We start from the raw sequence: 12017 nt of genomic DNA on the forward strand, positions 1-12017 counted from the left end.
AAGTCCTAAAATACCATACTAACTCAATCAAGCTCTCGAATCACCTCAAATAATCACAAAAACATGAATTGCACACCAATTCAAGCTTAATGGACTTGAAACCTCAAACTTTAACAACCGATGCCGAAACCTATCAAACCTCATCCGAATAACCTCCAATTTATCTCACACGTCACAAATGACATTATGAACCTACTCCAACTCCCGAAATTCTATTCTGACTCCGATATCATAAAAGTCAACTCTCGGTCAACCCTCTCCATTTTCCATAACTTCAATTTTTCCAACTTCCGCCGAAATGCCTCAAATTATCCTACGGGCCTCCAAATCCGAATCCGAACGCACGCCTAAGTCCAAAATCACTATACGAAGCTACTGATATCACCAAAAACTCATTCCAGAGCTGTTTACTCAAAAGTCAAATTCCAGTCAAATCCTCACCGCTTAAGCTTTCAAAACTAGATTCCTTCTTCCAATTCGACTTTGATTCATTTGGAAATAGAATCCAACTATGTACGCAAGTCGATACACATAAGATGAAGCCGCTTGAGACCTCAAACTGCCAAATCGGACGAAATTGCTCAAAACGACCAGTCGGGTCGTTACAATTAAAGATATGGAATATGTGCCAAAATGCCTAGACTTCAAGTCAAGTTTGAATAAAGATTGTTATGCCCGAGTATGTGAAAGACTCTTTATACCTATGATTTATAATTGCTCTCGTGTGTACTTAATATCTTGAATTGAAAGGCTTGTTTGTTGAATTTGACAATAATGTGTAATGTGGGAAAGAGCTTGCATTACAAAATACGGCCAAGAGCCTAGGTATGATATAACAATTGTGGCCACTAGTGCCGGTGAATTGATATAGGTGAAAGATATATAAAATGAGGGGATCGGTGGAAAGTGGTAATGTCTTGGGTGAGACGGCCTAGACGATCGGGTCGTGATCGGAGCCCATGCCGCACATATGGTGGTACTGTGCTGGAAATTAAAACTGAAAATTATGATTGTGGTAAATGTCTCCAATGAGATGACCAAGCCGGTTGGGTCGTGATCGAACTCCATATAAAAGTACGGTGGTATTGTGAAGGATGGGGTGCTGATACTAACGATGTCCCAATCTATTGCTATGAAAAATTTCACTTCAAAGCTTATGTGATCCTTAATTTAGTGTTGTGGTGTTGTTTAAGGCTTTTATTGATTTTATGATTACTTTCTTTCTTGTATTACTATTCTTTCTAATGAGATGGTGTATAGTTATACATACTAGTACTATTCGACAGTACTAATGTCCTTTTTGCCCGGGGCGCTACATCTTTAAATGGATGTAGGTGGTTCTATAGCAGCCAGTGTTGATCACAGCTAGTGGTGCATCATCATCACCTTCCCGGAAGACTTGGTGAGCTCCATTTCTTCCCGAGGTCATGTAGTACATCTTTTGTTTATATGATTATCACGTTTTGAGGTATAGCCGGGGCCTTGTTACCAGCGTTGTTATGACTCTCCTTTGTATCTTTAGAGGTTCTGTAGACATTATGTGGGTTGTATATGGGTATTGGAAAGGTCAATGGATTATGTTATGTTTAAAACTCTTGTTCCACTCAATTGCAAGGATGTGTGTATTTTGAAACTTAAAAATGATGTAATCTATTAAACGGTTTAGCAATGTTTACATGATATTCCTATTGTTTTAATAATGAAAGCATGCCCTCTTTTGATCATAACTGAGTCGGGTAGGAAGTGTCTAACAGACTTGTTCAATCGGGTTTGCTCGCGCCGGTCGCGTTCCTCAATTTTTGGGGCGTGATATTCGAGACCTGCAATCATGGCCTCATATTTTGCCTCGATGTTAGTCAATGTCACAGTTCTAATAGATTGTCTGACTACATTGCCTATAGGTGGCTTCAATACAGTGCCAAGTCTGGACCCTTTTGCGTTCGAGGCACCGTCCGTAAAGAGGGTCCAGATTCCAGAAGACATCCCCGAGTTTACCAACAACTCTCTTTCGACCTCAGGTATTAAGGCCGGAATAAAGTCGGCCACAAAATCTTCCAAAATTTGAGATTTAATGGCTGTCCGGTGTCGATATTCAATATTGTACCTGCTAATTTCCACCGCCTATTTGGCCAATCGTCTCGAGAGTTCGGTTTTATGCATTATATTTTGCAATGTGTAAGTAGTTACAACACATATAGAATGGCACTAAAAATATGGTTTCAGTTTCCTAAAGGCGCTTAGCAAGGCGAGCGCCAATTTTTCTAGGTGAGTGTACCTAGTTTCAGCCTCACCTAGAGTCCTACTAACATAGTAAATTGGAAATTGCGTACCTTGCTCTTCCCGAACCAGGACTCCACTTACCGCTATCTCCGATAATGCTAAGGACATGTATAGTTGTTCGTCTGCCTTCGGCGTGTGAAGCAGTGGTGGGCGCGATAGATATTGCTTGAGTTCCTCCAAGGCCCATTGGCATTACGGGGTCCATGAGAAGTTGTTCTTCTTCTTCAATAGCAAGAGGAATCGGTGGCTCTTATTGGAGGACCTTGAGATGAAAAGCCCCAGGGCGGCTATGCGCCCGGTTAACCTTTGCACGATTTTTATGTTGTCAACCACTGTGATATCTTTGATGGATTTGATCTTGTCGTGGTTGATCTAGATTCCCCAGTTGGATACCATGAACCTGAGGAATTTACCTCATCCGACTCCAAATGCGCATTTCTCCGAGTTCAACTTCATATTGTACTTCTTTAATATGCTGGAGGTTTATGCAAATGTTTTAAATGGTCCTCTGCTCGCAGGGACTTGACCAACATATCGTCAATGTAAACTTCCATTGATTTCCCTATTTGTTCTTCGAACATACGGTTTACTAGGCATTGATAAGTGGCACTGGCATTTTTTAATCCGAATGGCATCACGTTATAGCAATATGTGCCGTACTTAGTGATGAAGGAGGTTTTTTCCTGATCATCCGGGTCCATTCGTATTTAGTTGTACCCGAAATAGGCGTCGAGAGAACTGAGGATCTTGTGGCCGGCCGTGGCATTGATCATGCGATTGATGTTGGGCAAAGGGAAAGAGTCCTTGGGACACGCCTTATTCAATTCCTTATAGTCTATACACATTCTTAATTTGTTTCCCTTTTTAGGGACTACCACAAAGTTTGCTAACCAATCCGGGTAGTTCACCTCCCGGATTGACCCTATTTTAAGGAGTTTAGATACCCCTTCCTTGATGAGAGCATATTTGACCTCGGACTAGGGTCTCCTCTTCTGTTTGACAGGGTGGAATTTCGGGTCCAGGCTTAGCTTATGAGTGGTTATCTCCGGTGGGATCCCTGTCATATCAAGACGGGACCAAGCAAAACAATCTATGTAATCTATAAAAAATTGAATGAGTTTTTTCCTGAGCTCGGGAGTTAACCCCGTGCCCAGGTATACCTTCCAATTGGGTAGATGTTCGATCAATCTGACCTCTTCCAGCTCCTCGACCATTGATTTAGTGGCGTCAAAATCATTGGGGACTATAAAAGATCTAGGAACCCCGTAATCATCGTCTTCATCACCCCCCTGTTTATCCGGTTTGGTCGTGGACGGTGTCGGTAATTTCTATTTAGCCTCTTGTTTGGTACCCGAACTTGGTTCCTTTGACATTGCGAGTGTTGATACCGGAATTACTTCTTCGATAGCAAACATTTCCTTTGCGGCTGGTTGTTCTCCGTAGATTGTTTTAATCCCTCCTAGCATTGGGAATTTTAACATTTGGTGAAGAGTCAAGGGAACTGCCCTCATGTTGTCGATCCATGGCCTTCTGAACAGGGCATTGTACCTCATGTCTCCTTCGATCACGTAAAATTTGGTTTCTTGGACGGTTCTGGCGGCATTCACTGGTAATGTATCTCTCCCTTAGTGGTTTCACATGCCATGTTGAATATGTTTAGAACTTGGACTGCAGGCACGATTTGATCTTCTAGGTCGAGCTGTTCTACGAGCCTCGATCTGATGATGTTGGCCGAGCTACCTGGATCAATTAACACACGCTTAACTCGAGATTTATTTATGAGTACAGATATTACGAGTGCATCATTGTGGGGCTGCACGATCCCTTCTGCGTCTTCGTCGTTGAAAGACAAAGTTCCTTCTGCTATGTAATCTCGAGTCCGTTTTTCCATTGTGATGGATACTTTTGTGCGTTTTAACATTGGCCCTTGAGGAACATCGACCCCACTAATGATCATGTTAATGACGTGTTGAGGTTCCTCTTGTTTGGTCATTCTATTAGAATCCCTATTTCTGAAATGATGCTTGGCTCGGTCGCTCAGGAATTCTCAAAAATGCACGTTGTTGAATAACCAGGCCACCTCCTCCCTCAACTGTCAGCAATCCTCTTTTTTGTGGTCGTGAGTGCCATGATATTTGCACATCTGGTTAGGATCCCTTTGGGCTTGGTCAGATTGTAGAGGTTGAGGCCATTTGGTGTCTTTGATGCGTCCGATAGCTGATACAATGGCAACATCATCAACGGTAAAGTTATATTCTGATAATCTCGGTGCTTCTTTAGGCCCGATAGGCCTGTCAAAACCGTTCTTGCTCGTGAGTCCCCGGTTGCTCTGACCACAATCACTTCTCCTTTCATTTTGTATAGATTTCCGCCCGATCCTACTTCTTCTTCGATCTTTATTGTATGCCTGGTATCGATCTCTGTTTGACCTCGGTTCACGACCGATATCTTCTCTTGACTATGTCCATAGGTCTAACAGGATAAACGGGCCTCGGAGGAACCCCAAGTTGATCATCTCCGACTCTAATTTTTGACTGATATCGATTATGAACATCATCCCAAGTAACAGCCGGATACTCTATCGGATTCTGCTTCAGCTGCTGTGAAGCCACTGAACTTCGAACATTGAGTCCTTGGGTGAAAGCTTGAACGACCCAATCATCCGCGACCGGTGGCATGTCTATCCGTTCCATTTGAAATCGGGACACAAACTCTCTGAGCATCTTATTATCCTTTTGTCTTACTTTGAAAATGTCCGACTTTCTGGTCTTTACCTTGATAGCCCCGGCGTTTGCTTTCACGAAAGAGTTTGCAAGCATAGAAAATGAGTCAATAGAATTAGAAGGTAAGTTGTGATACCATATCATAGCTCCCTTTGACATGGTCTCTCCGAATTTCTTCAACAAGACAGACTCGATCTCCTCATCCTCCAAGTCGTTTCCTTTTATGGCGCATGTGTAGGAAGCGACATGCTCGTTTGGGTCAGTCGTTCCGTTGTACTTAGGAATATCGGGCATGCATAATTTTTTAGGATTGGCTTTGGAGCCACACTCGGAGGGAAAGATTTTTGTACGAACTTCTTAGAATCCAAGCCTTTCAGTATCGGCGGTGCTCATAGGATCTGGTCGGCCCTGGAATTGTCGGTTTCCTTCTTTTTGTCGTTTGCTTCGATTTTCTTCTCCCCCGATTCTATCCGTTTGGTCAGCTCCTCGAGCATTTTTATGATCTCGGGATTGGTCCCCGATTCATTTTCATTCGACCTCTCTGCAACCAGTTCTTCCCTACGGGCTATTTCCCGGGACTGATCGAGTTCAATTCTGCTCGCTGTGCGGCTTTGGTTCTGCAACTGAGCTATTGCTGCCTGTTGGGCCCGTAACATTTCGAAGATCATCCATAGATTGATCCCGTCTCCCTTATTGTTTTGAGTATTCTACTCTGTCGATTGGGCTCCACCATGGATGCTACTCTCGGGGTCAGTAGGCAGGTTTGTGTTGATAGTCACATGCGAGTTAGCATCCAACGGTTCTGCGACTGGAATTTCGATGGGCTCAGCGGGCGGTACCATATTACCGGGCGCTATGTTATTATTTTTACCGTGGTGACCGGACTCATTGTCCACAGGTAGGGGTGCCAATTGTGAGTTCGTCATTTTGAGCTTTAACTTGAAATTAGAGGCACTTCAAACAATAAGTGTAAAGTAGTGTGTTATGGAAAATTTGTATCAAATAATCAATATTATCCATAGCCCCACGGTGCGCGCCAAACTGTTTACCCTCAAAATTGGATAAAAATTAAATTTATAAGTGGTTTTGATGATACGTGGATTAAATTGATACAAATTGATAAATTAAATTGCAATTGAAATAATGTATGAAGAAATAAATTCAAACCACACGAATGGAACAGTTACAGCCTTAGGAGGTGAGCCACCCTTTTACTGAGTGCACTTCGATCAATGTTCAGTCACATCTGAATAAGAACTTTAAAGAGAAAATAACAGTATATTGCTTCTGAATGATTATTACAATGTCTTTTACAAGTAATCAAACCCCCTTTATATAGTAGGGGAGTCCTACTTTAGGTACAATTCTATAAAAGGTAAAAATCTCCAGATTTGCTAATTTGCCGGTTCCTTATTGATACGTGCCGTGATTCCCGCCGTAATGCTCGACTGGTCATGGATATTTCGGTCTTCTGTTGGTCGCACTGACAATGTTTCCTCGAGCTCGTTCGGGGTCAGGGTCGATTCTGGGACCATAGATCCAACATTCTCGAGAACGGACATTCTAACCTCGTGTTCTGGTTCGACGAGATTCGGGGTCGATCTCCAACCCCTCATGTTCCGAGCCCGACTTGTCGTATAGTAGACGAGCCCGATTTCGACCGTATACAACTTTAAACAATTTGAGAGTGTTAAAATAAAGAATTTTTCTTTTTGTAGTACATTTATCGAATTGTATCTTTTAGCAGAATGAGTCGTACTGGGTGTAACTTCTTGAAGATCCCTTCATTGAAAATCAAATTTCTACCCTTTAAGCTTTTATGGGTATTAAGCCTTTGGATTTTGGAAGAATTCTTTGTTATACTTGTAGATTGCATATTTTTTTAATTAAGAAAAAACCTTAGTTGATACTGCTTTAATACCACGATATGCACGGGTCTCCTCTCTTGGAATTCTTTTTTTCCACCAATTTCTTCTAAAATCTAGAAGCCTCGAACACTAATATTTGATAAACAATTTGATTCCTTGTTAATAAATCAGAATTTTTGACATATTTCCATAGAAATTTTACATCACCTTAGTCAGTTGATGGACGGATTTATCTGTTATTCTGTTTGTTATTACTTTGGAACATGCTAATTCTTCCTTTTATGCTGTAATTTTCAGAATTTTGGATGATATTGACCCCAAAAAAATCGCCTATGAGGTATATTGCCCATTAATACCTCTTTCTATGATTTTGATTTGTGTTTATATTCCAAGTTTCTAGTTACTTAGCATATGGAGCGTCTCCTAAGGTTTATTATGGGTTTAACAGTTCCTTGATGCTCAATTTAATATTGATAAGCAATACTTCTCAAGAGGGAGAGCCTACTTTTCGAGATGGAGAGCCATCAACCTGTGCACTGGCATATCTTTTAGTGATCACATCTTGGTCTCAAAAAGAATGTCATAGAAATTAAAAACAATAAATATTCATAGTAAAAAAATTATTTATTCTTTTATACACTCATTATTTCCTTGTACTCATCATTTGACCTCTTAATTAAAGAACATTATTATTTTAAAAAACTTTATTGTTTCTAATATTAGCTTTATAGTTAGCAAATAATTTTATTATTTCCTTGTACGGTGACGTCAGGCAAGTAGTAAACCTCCTTCAAAGCGTCCAAGTTTGTTCCAAATTTTCAAGTTCGCATTAGAAACAAGACATATTTTAGAATACATACTTTCTTTTTATCCTAAATCTTTATGTTATTTTTGTATGTTATCATAAAAGTACAAAACTCCGAATATAAACTTGATAGATTTTAACAATAAAATTGTTTAAATCTCAATTATAGTATAGCTCACTCCATTAAGGGCTTGATAATGCCAGAAAAAGTACATCTCTCAATACCAAATTTACATTTGATGGTAGTATTATTGTAAATCGTAATGGAGTCTGCTTCTTTCTATCAAAAGTCTGCTAACAATTATACTGTAATACAAAATTTGATCAATCACATCGCGTTTTTTTTAAATGTGTCTTCAGTGACCAGATTTTAGCACATATGAAATTTCGCATGATGGAATTCACTATTTTGTCATATTACTTTAATGATCTACAAGGTATGACACGTGCAACACACGTACACTAAAATAAGTATATATATATATATATATATATATATATATATATATATATATATATATATATATATATATATATATAGATAGATAGATAGATAGATAGATAGAGAGAGAGAGAGAAAGAGAGAGAGAGAGAGATGATTTATTTTTTATTCCAAATAGAAAACATAAACTTGTTCACAAAATTAATTTTATCCTCTGTGATAGAAAAAAATATAATAATATTTTAATTGGACTAATAATTTAATTTATTTGACTAACTAAATTCTTTAATTCAATTATCAAATAATAGAATAATTAATCCTTTAGAAAATATCAGAACACTCGTTAGTGTGACACTATATAGGTTAAATACTAAGCCAGTATTAAATTTATCAGATCAATATATACTAATCACGGGTGGCGTCTAGCAACACTCGTTTACAACCGAATAGCATGAAGTATATATTATACTCTCAAGAACCAGTGTGAGCGCGTAATTTTTGCCTTACAGAAAACATTCCTACAAAATCCACCCAAAAATAAATTGTTCTAATTGGCTTTGAATTTATAGAGTTTTGGGATTTTCTTTTAAATTATTTGTTCACATTTAGCTGCTTTTTCATGCATATTTAATAGCTTAAAATTATGGAAAAATCATAAAAATTGTCACATTTTTATTTCATGCCATCTTAAGTTTAATTCGCATTTTTAAGAATTGATTACTCTTAATTGTTAGAATTAGTACATAAAAATGAAACAAAATATTTGGTTTTTTTTATTTTTTTTTATTTTTACATGCATTTATTAATAGATTAGTAGAATTAATTTGCTAATTTAAGGTAGGTCTTAATTTAGGATTTAATTAGTTGGAATTTAAAAATCAAAGAAAAGAAAAAGACAACAAAGAAAAAAAGAGAAGGCTGCCTGCCTTCATTTGTTAATTGGGACAACAGTTTATTTGGCCTAAAACCTAACCAGTCAAAACATCTGCCTAGCCCAATCCCCTTGAGTCCAAACCGGTCCAGCTCCCCTAATACCCAAAACGACGCCGTCTCTAGTAACTTTGATCCTGGCCATTCACTGAATTTGATCCTACGGCCAGGAACTTACCCAATTCCACCCTTATAATTGTCCGAACCCCCCTTCCCAAAACCCTAGAGACGCCCCTCATTTCCCCCACCTCCCTCATCTCTCTCATCCTTTGAAGAAGCCGCCGCCGGAAATTGCCTTATGGCGGCGGCGCCACTCCAAACCACTTCAAATTGACAACCCATAATCTCCAACTCCTCCTCAATCTAAACCCCTTACCATTTTCTCCTAAATCTTCACCAAAATCAGCATATTATAGATCTAAAATTCCATAAAAATTGATTTTTGTCTGCTCTCTGATTCTTCATGATTTACCATGCGTTTTGGCTCGAAACTCACATGAATCAATTGCTCTTAATGAGAGCAATCGATTTACGTTAGCTTCGATTCATTTCGAAGCCACAGAATCCGTTTGAGTTTTGTTGGTCGGCCCGTTTTTCTTCCAAATCATTTTCAGTCGTGTAGTGCCCGCAGGTATAACTCTCATCACGTTTCTCTTTAATTTCAGTTTGTTTCCTCATATTCATCTCCTTTTACCTTATCTCTGTCGAAAATAGAAATAATTAATCCGTTTGATTATTACTTAGCTTCCTAATCTCAACACTATAGGACTTTTTATAGAGTTTAATTGTGTCGGTAATGAATATGTATGTTTGTTAGGTCACAGAATGTGTGCTCGATAATTCAATCTTTTTGGCTGAGTTTTTTTTCTTGATCTTGCTAATTGTTGTCTTTTGTTTCTGTTCTCTTTAGGATTAGATTAATACTTAATAATAAAAGCCATTCGATATAGGTTTAGAGTATTGATGATTAGCAATTAGCAGTTTAGAGGGCACTTTAGGAATTAAATCTGAAGGAATATTATCTGTAACAGCTGGAAGGTTCTAGAATAGAATAGAAGGGATTATAATGGAAAAAGATACGAAAAATTAGTTCAAAATTGGGGTAAAAGGGGAATTTTTAGAAGTTAAATGGTTTAGTTAAAATAAGAGAGAAAGTCTGAATTGGACAGCTGTCCATTTTTCAGTATTAGAAAGAAGTCCTCCCTAATTTTTAGCTGACAGGATTCCTTTCTATCCTCTCCCTTTTTCTACAACTCACAAACTTTATATAAGGGACTTGATTTTACACTGTTATGGGGATAAAGAACACACGTACACACTCATCCTCACGGATTTCTCTGAAGAAGAAAACAATCTGAAAATTCCAATTTAGAGACAGAAATACAAAATATAGAGAAAGTTCCAATCTTTTCTTGTTTTGTCTTCCTGCTTCATTTCTTTTGGGTTTTACAAGTTTGATTAACTGTTGAGACCTGGGTTTCATTGATGAAGATTACTGCTGAGCTTCTAGTTTGAATCAGATTCGGTTCTTATCTAGATATCTTAGTGCTTTCTTACTTAACTAGGTCAGTACTAAGATCTCTTTGTATTTTTGTTCTTATCAAATGAATAGAAATGCTTCTACTCCTGTTTGATCTCTGAATATTTTTTTGTTGCTATTTTAGTGTGTGATTTAATGGACTTTTTGTTTCAATCATGAGTGGAAACATTGAAGTAGTTTTGAAATGTGACATTTATGAAAATTTGATCAACTAAGTATGAGTCATTAATTGTTGACTTGATTGATAATCTTGAATGATGTCCGAAATTTTGTTTAAATCTTACAGCTTTAGCAATAGCTCTAAACATAAAGCTACTATAGTTTTTCTACATATATGATGAGCAAGTTTGTGCCGATTTCAGGATATAGAGGGCTGCTGCTGCTGATCGCATGGCTATAGTTTGAGAATTTGGCCACTAACTGGCCAGATTAGTAAAACTCTAAAGCTAAAGAATTGGATTTTGAAGATATATTTAAAAGTTTATTGTTTCTAATTTCAAGTGAATGTTGAAGCCAACAATGCACTATTAGGGTGTATTTGGATCCAAGAAAGGTTGTAATTTATTATGACAGTTATATATATAATATAGGATTACTGTGTCAATGATGTTATTTGAATCATGTACTGTGCCACTATTATGTAAAGCAAGGCAGATTTTATCATTTTTCTTGTCAATTTCTTCATACGGTTAAGTGCTGCATCTGTTTTGACTCTTTACCATCACAAGGTTTAAAGATTGGGTCTTTAGTTTATTCCCACAATTTTGTTAACTGGGTATTTAAAGTTTGAGCGATAGATAGTTTAATGATTAGAACTTTCCTTTATGTGGGCCTTGAACATGAACATCCTCCACACTTGCTCACCAGTTCTTAGCAATTTTCATAACTAATTCAGTTCACGTGAATTCCTAGATATAAGCCAATAAGGTGTAATTACAGTATAATTTCGTGAAAGTAGGATGCCCACTTAACTTAGTTGACTGGTGTGAATGTAATTCCATCTCACGATCATCCCATAAATACGTGCTTTCACATTTAGTCTTCAATCTTACGAAAGCTAATCAATTCATGAGCACAGTAGATTACTTTAGGCGCGATTAATAAAACATCGTGACTACGGGTACGGTTCCCGTGGCGCGGTCATGATACGTAAATCCCAATTTAAGTGCGCGTTTCACGCGACTCGACGACAAATTTGAATAATAATAAAATCGGCATGTTGTAGATCGCGGGTGCGTTTCACGTGACGCGATTAGCAATATGTACAAAAACAATAAGTGCGCGCAGCTTGTTCAAATAATTTTCATAAGTACAAAATCGTTTAAATAATTAATTAAAAGCGGTTAGAAGATTAAAATACACAATGGGTTTAAAGTATGTAATTAATCAGATAATTAGGCCAGTTATTAATAGTTGAACGAACGTGCTA

At 38.0% G+C, this 12017-nt stretch overlaps 1 long non-coding RNA gene across 1 annotated transcript; it reads left to right on the forward strand.

Annotated features, from left to right (window-relative positions):
• Positions 9287-11251, forward strand: LOC109228149. Its single transcript, XR_002068317.1, has 2 exons — positions 9287-9679; positions 10951-11251. It is a non-coding gene; the product is annotated as an uncharacterized LOC109228149 (long non-coding RNA).

This window comes from Nicotiana attenuata, chromosome 6 (assembly GCF_001879085.1).
Source record: "Nicotiana attenuata strain UT chromosome 6, NIATTr2, whole genome shotgun sequence".
Classification (NCBI taxonomy): Eukaryota; Viridiplantae; Streptophyta; class Magnoliopsida; order Solanales; family Solanaceae; genus Nicotiana; species Nicotiana attenuata.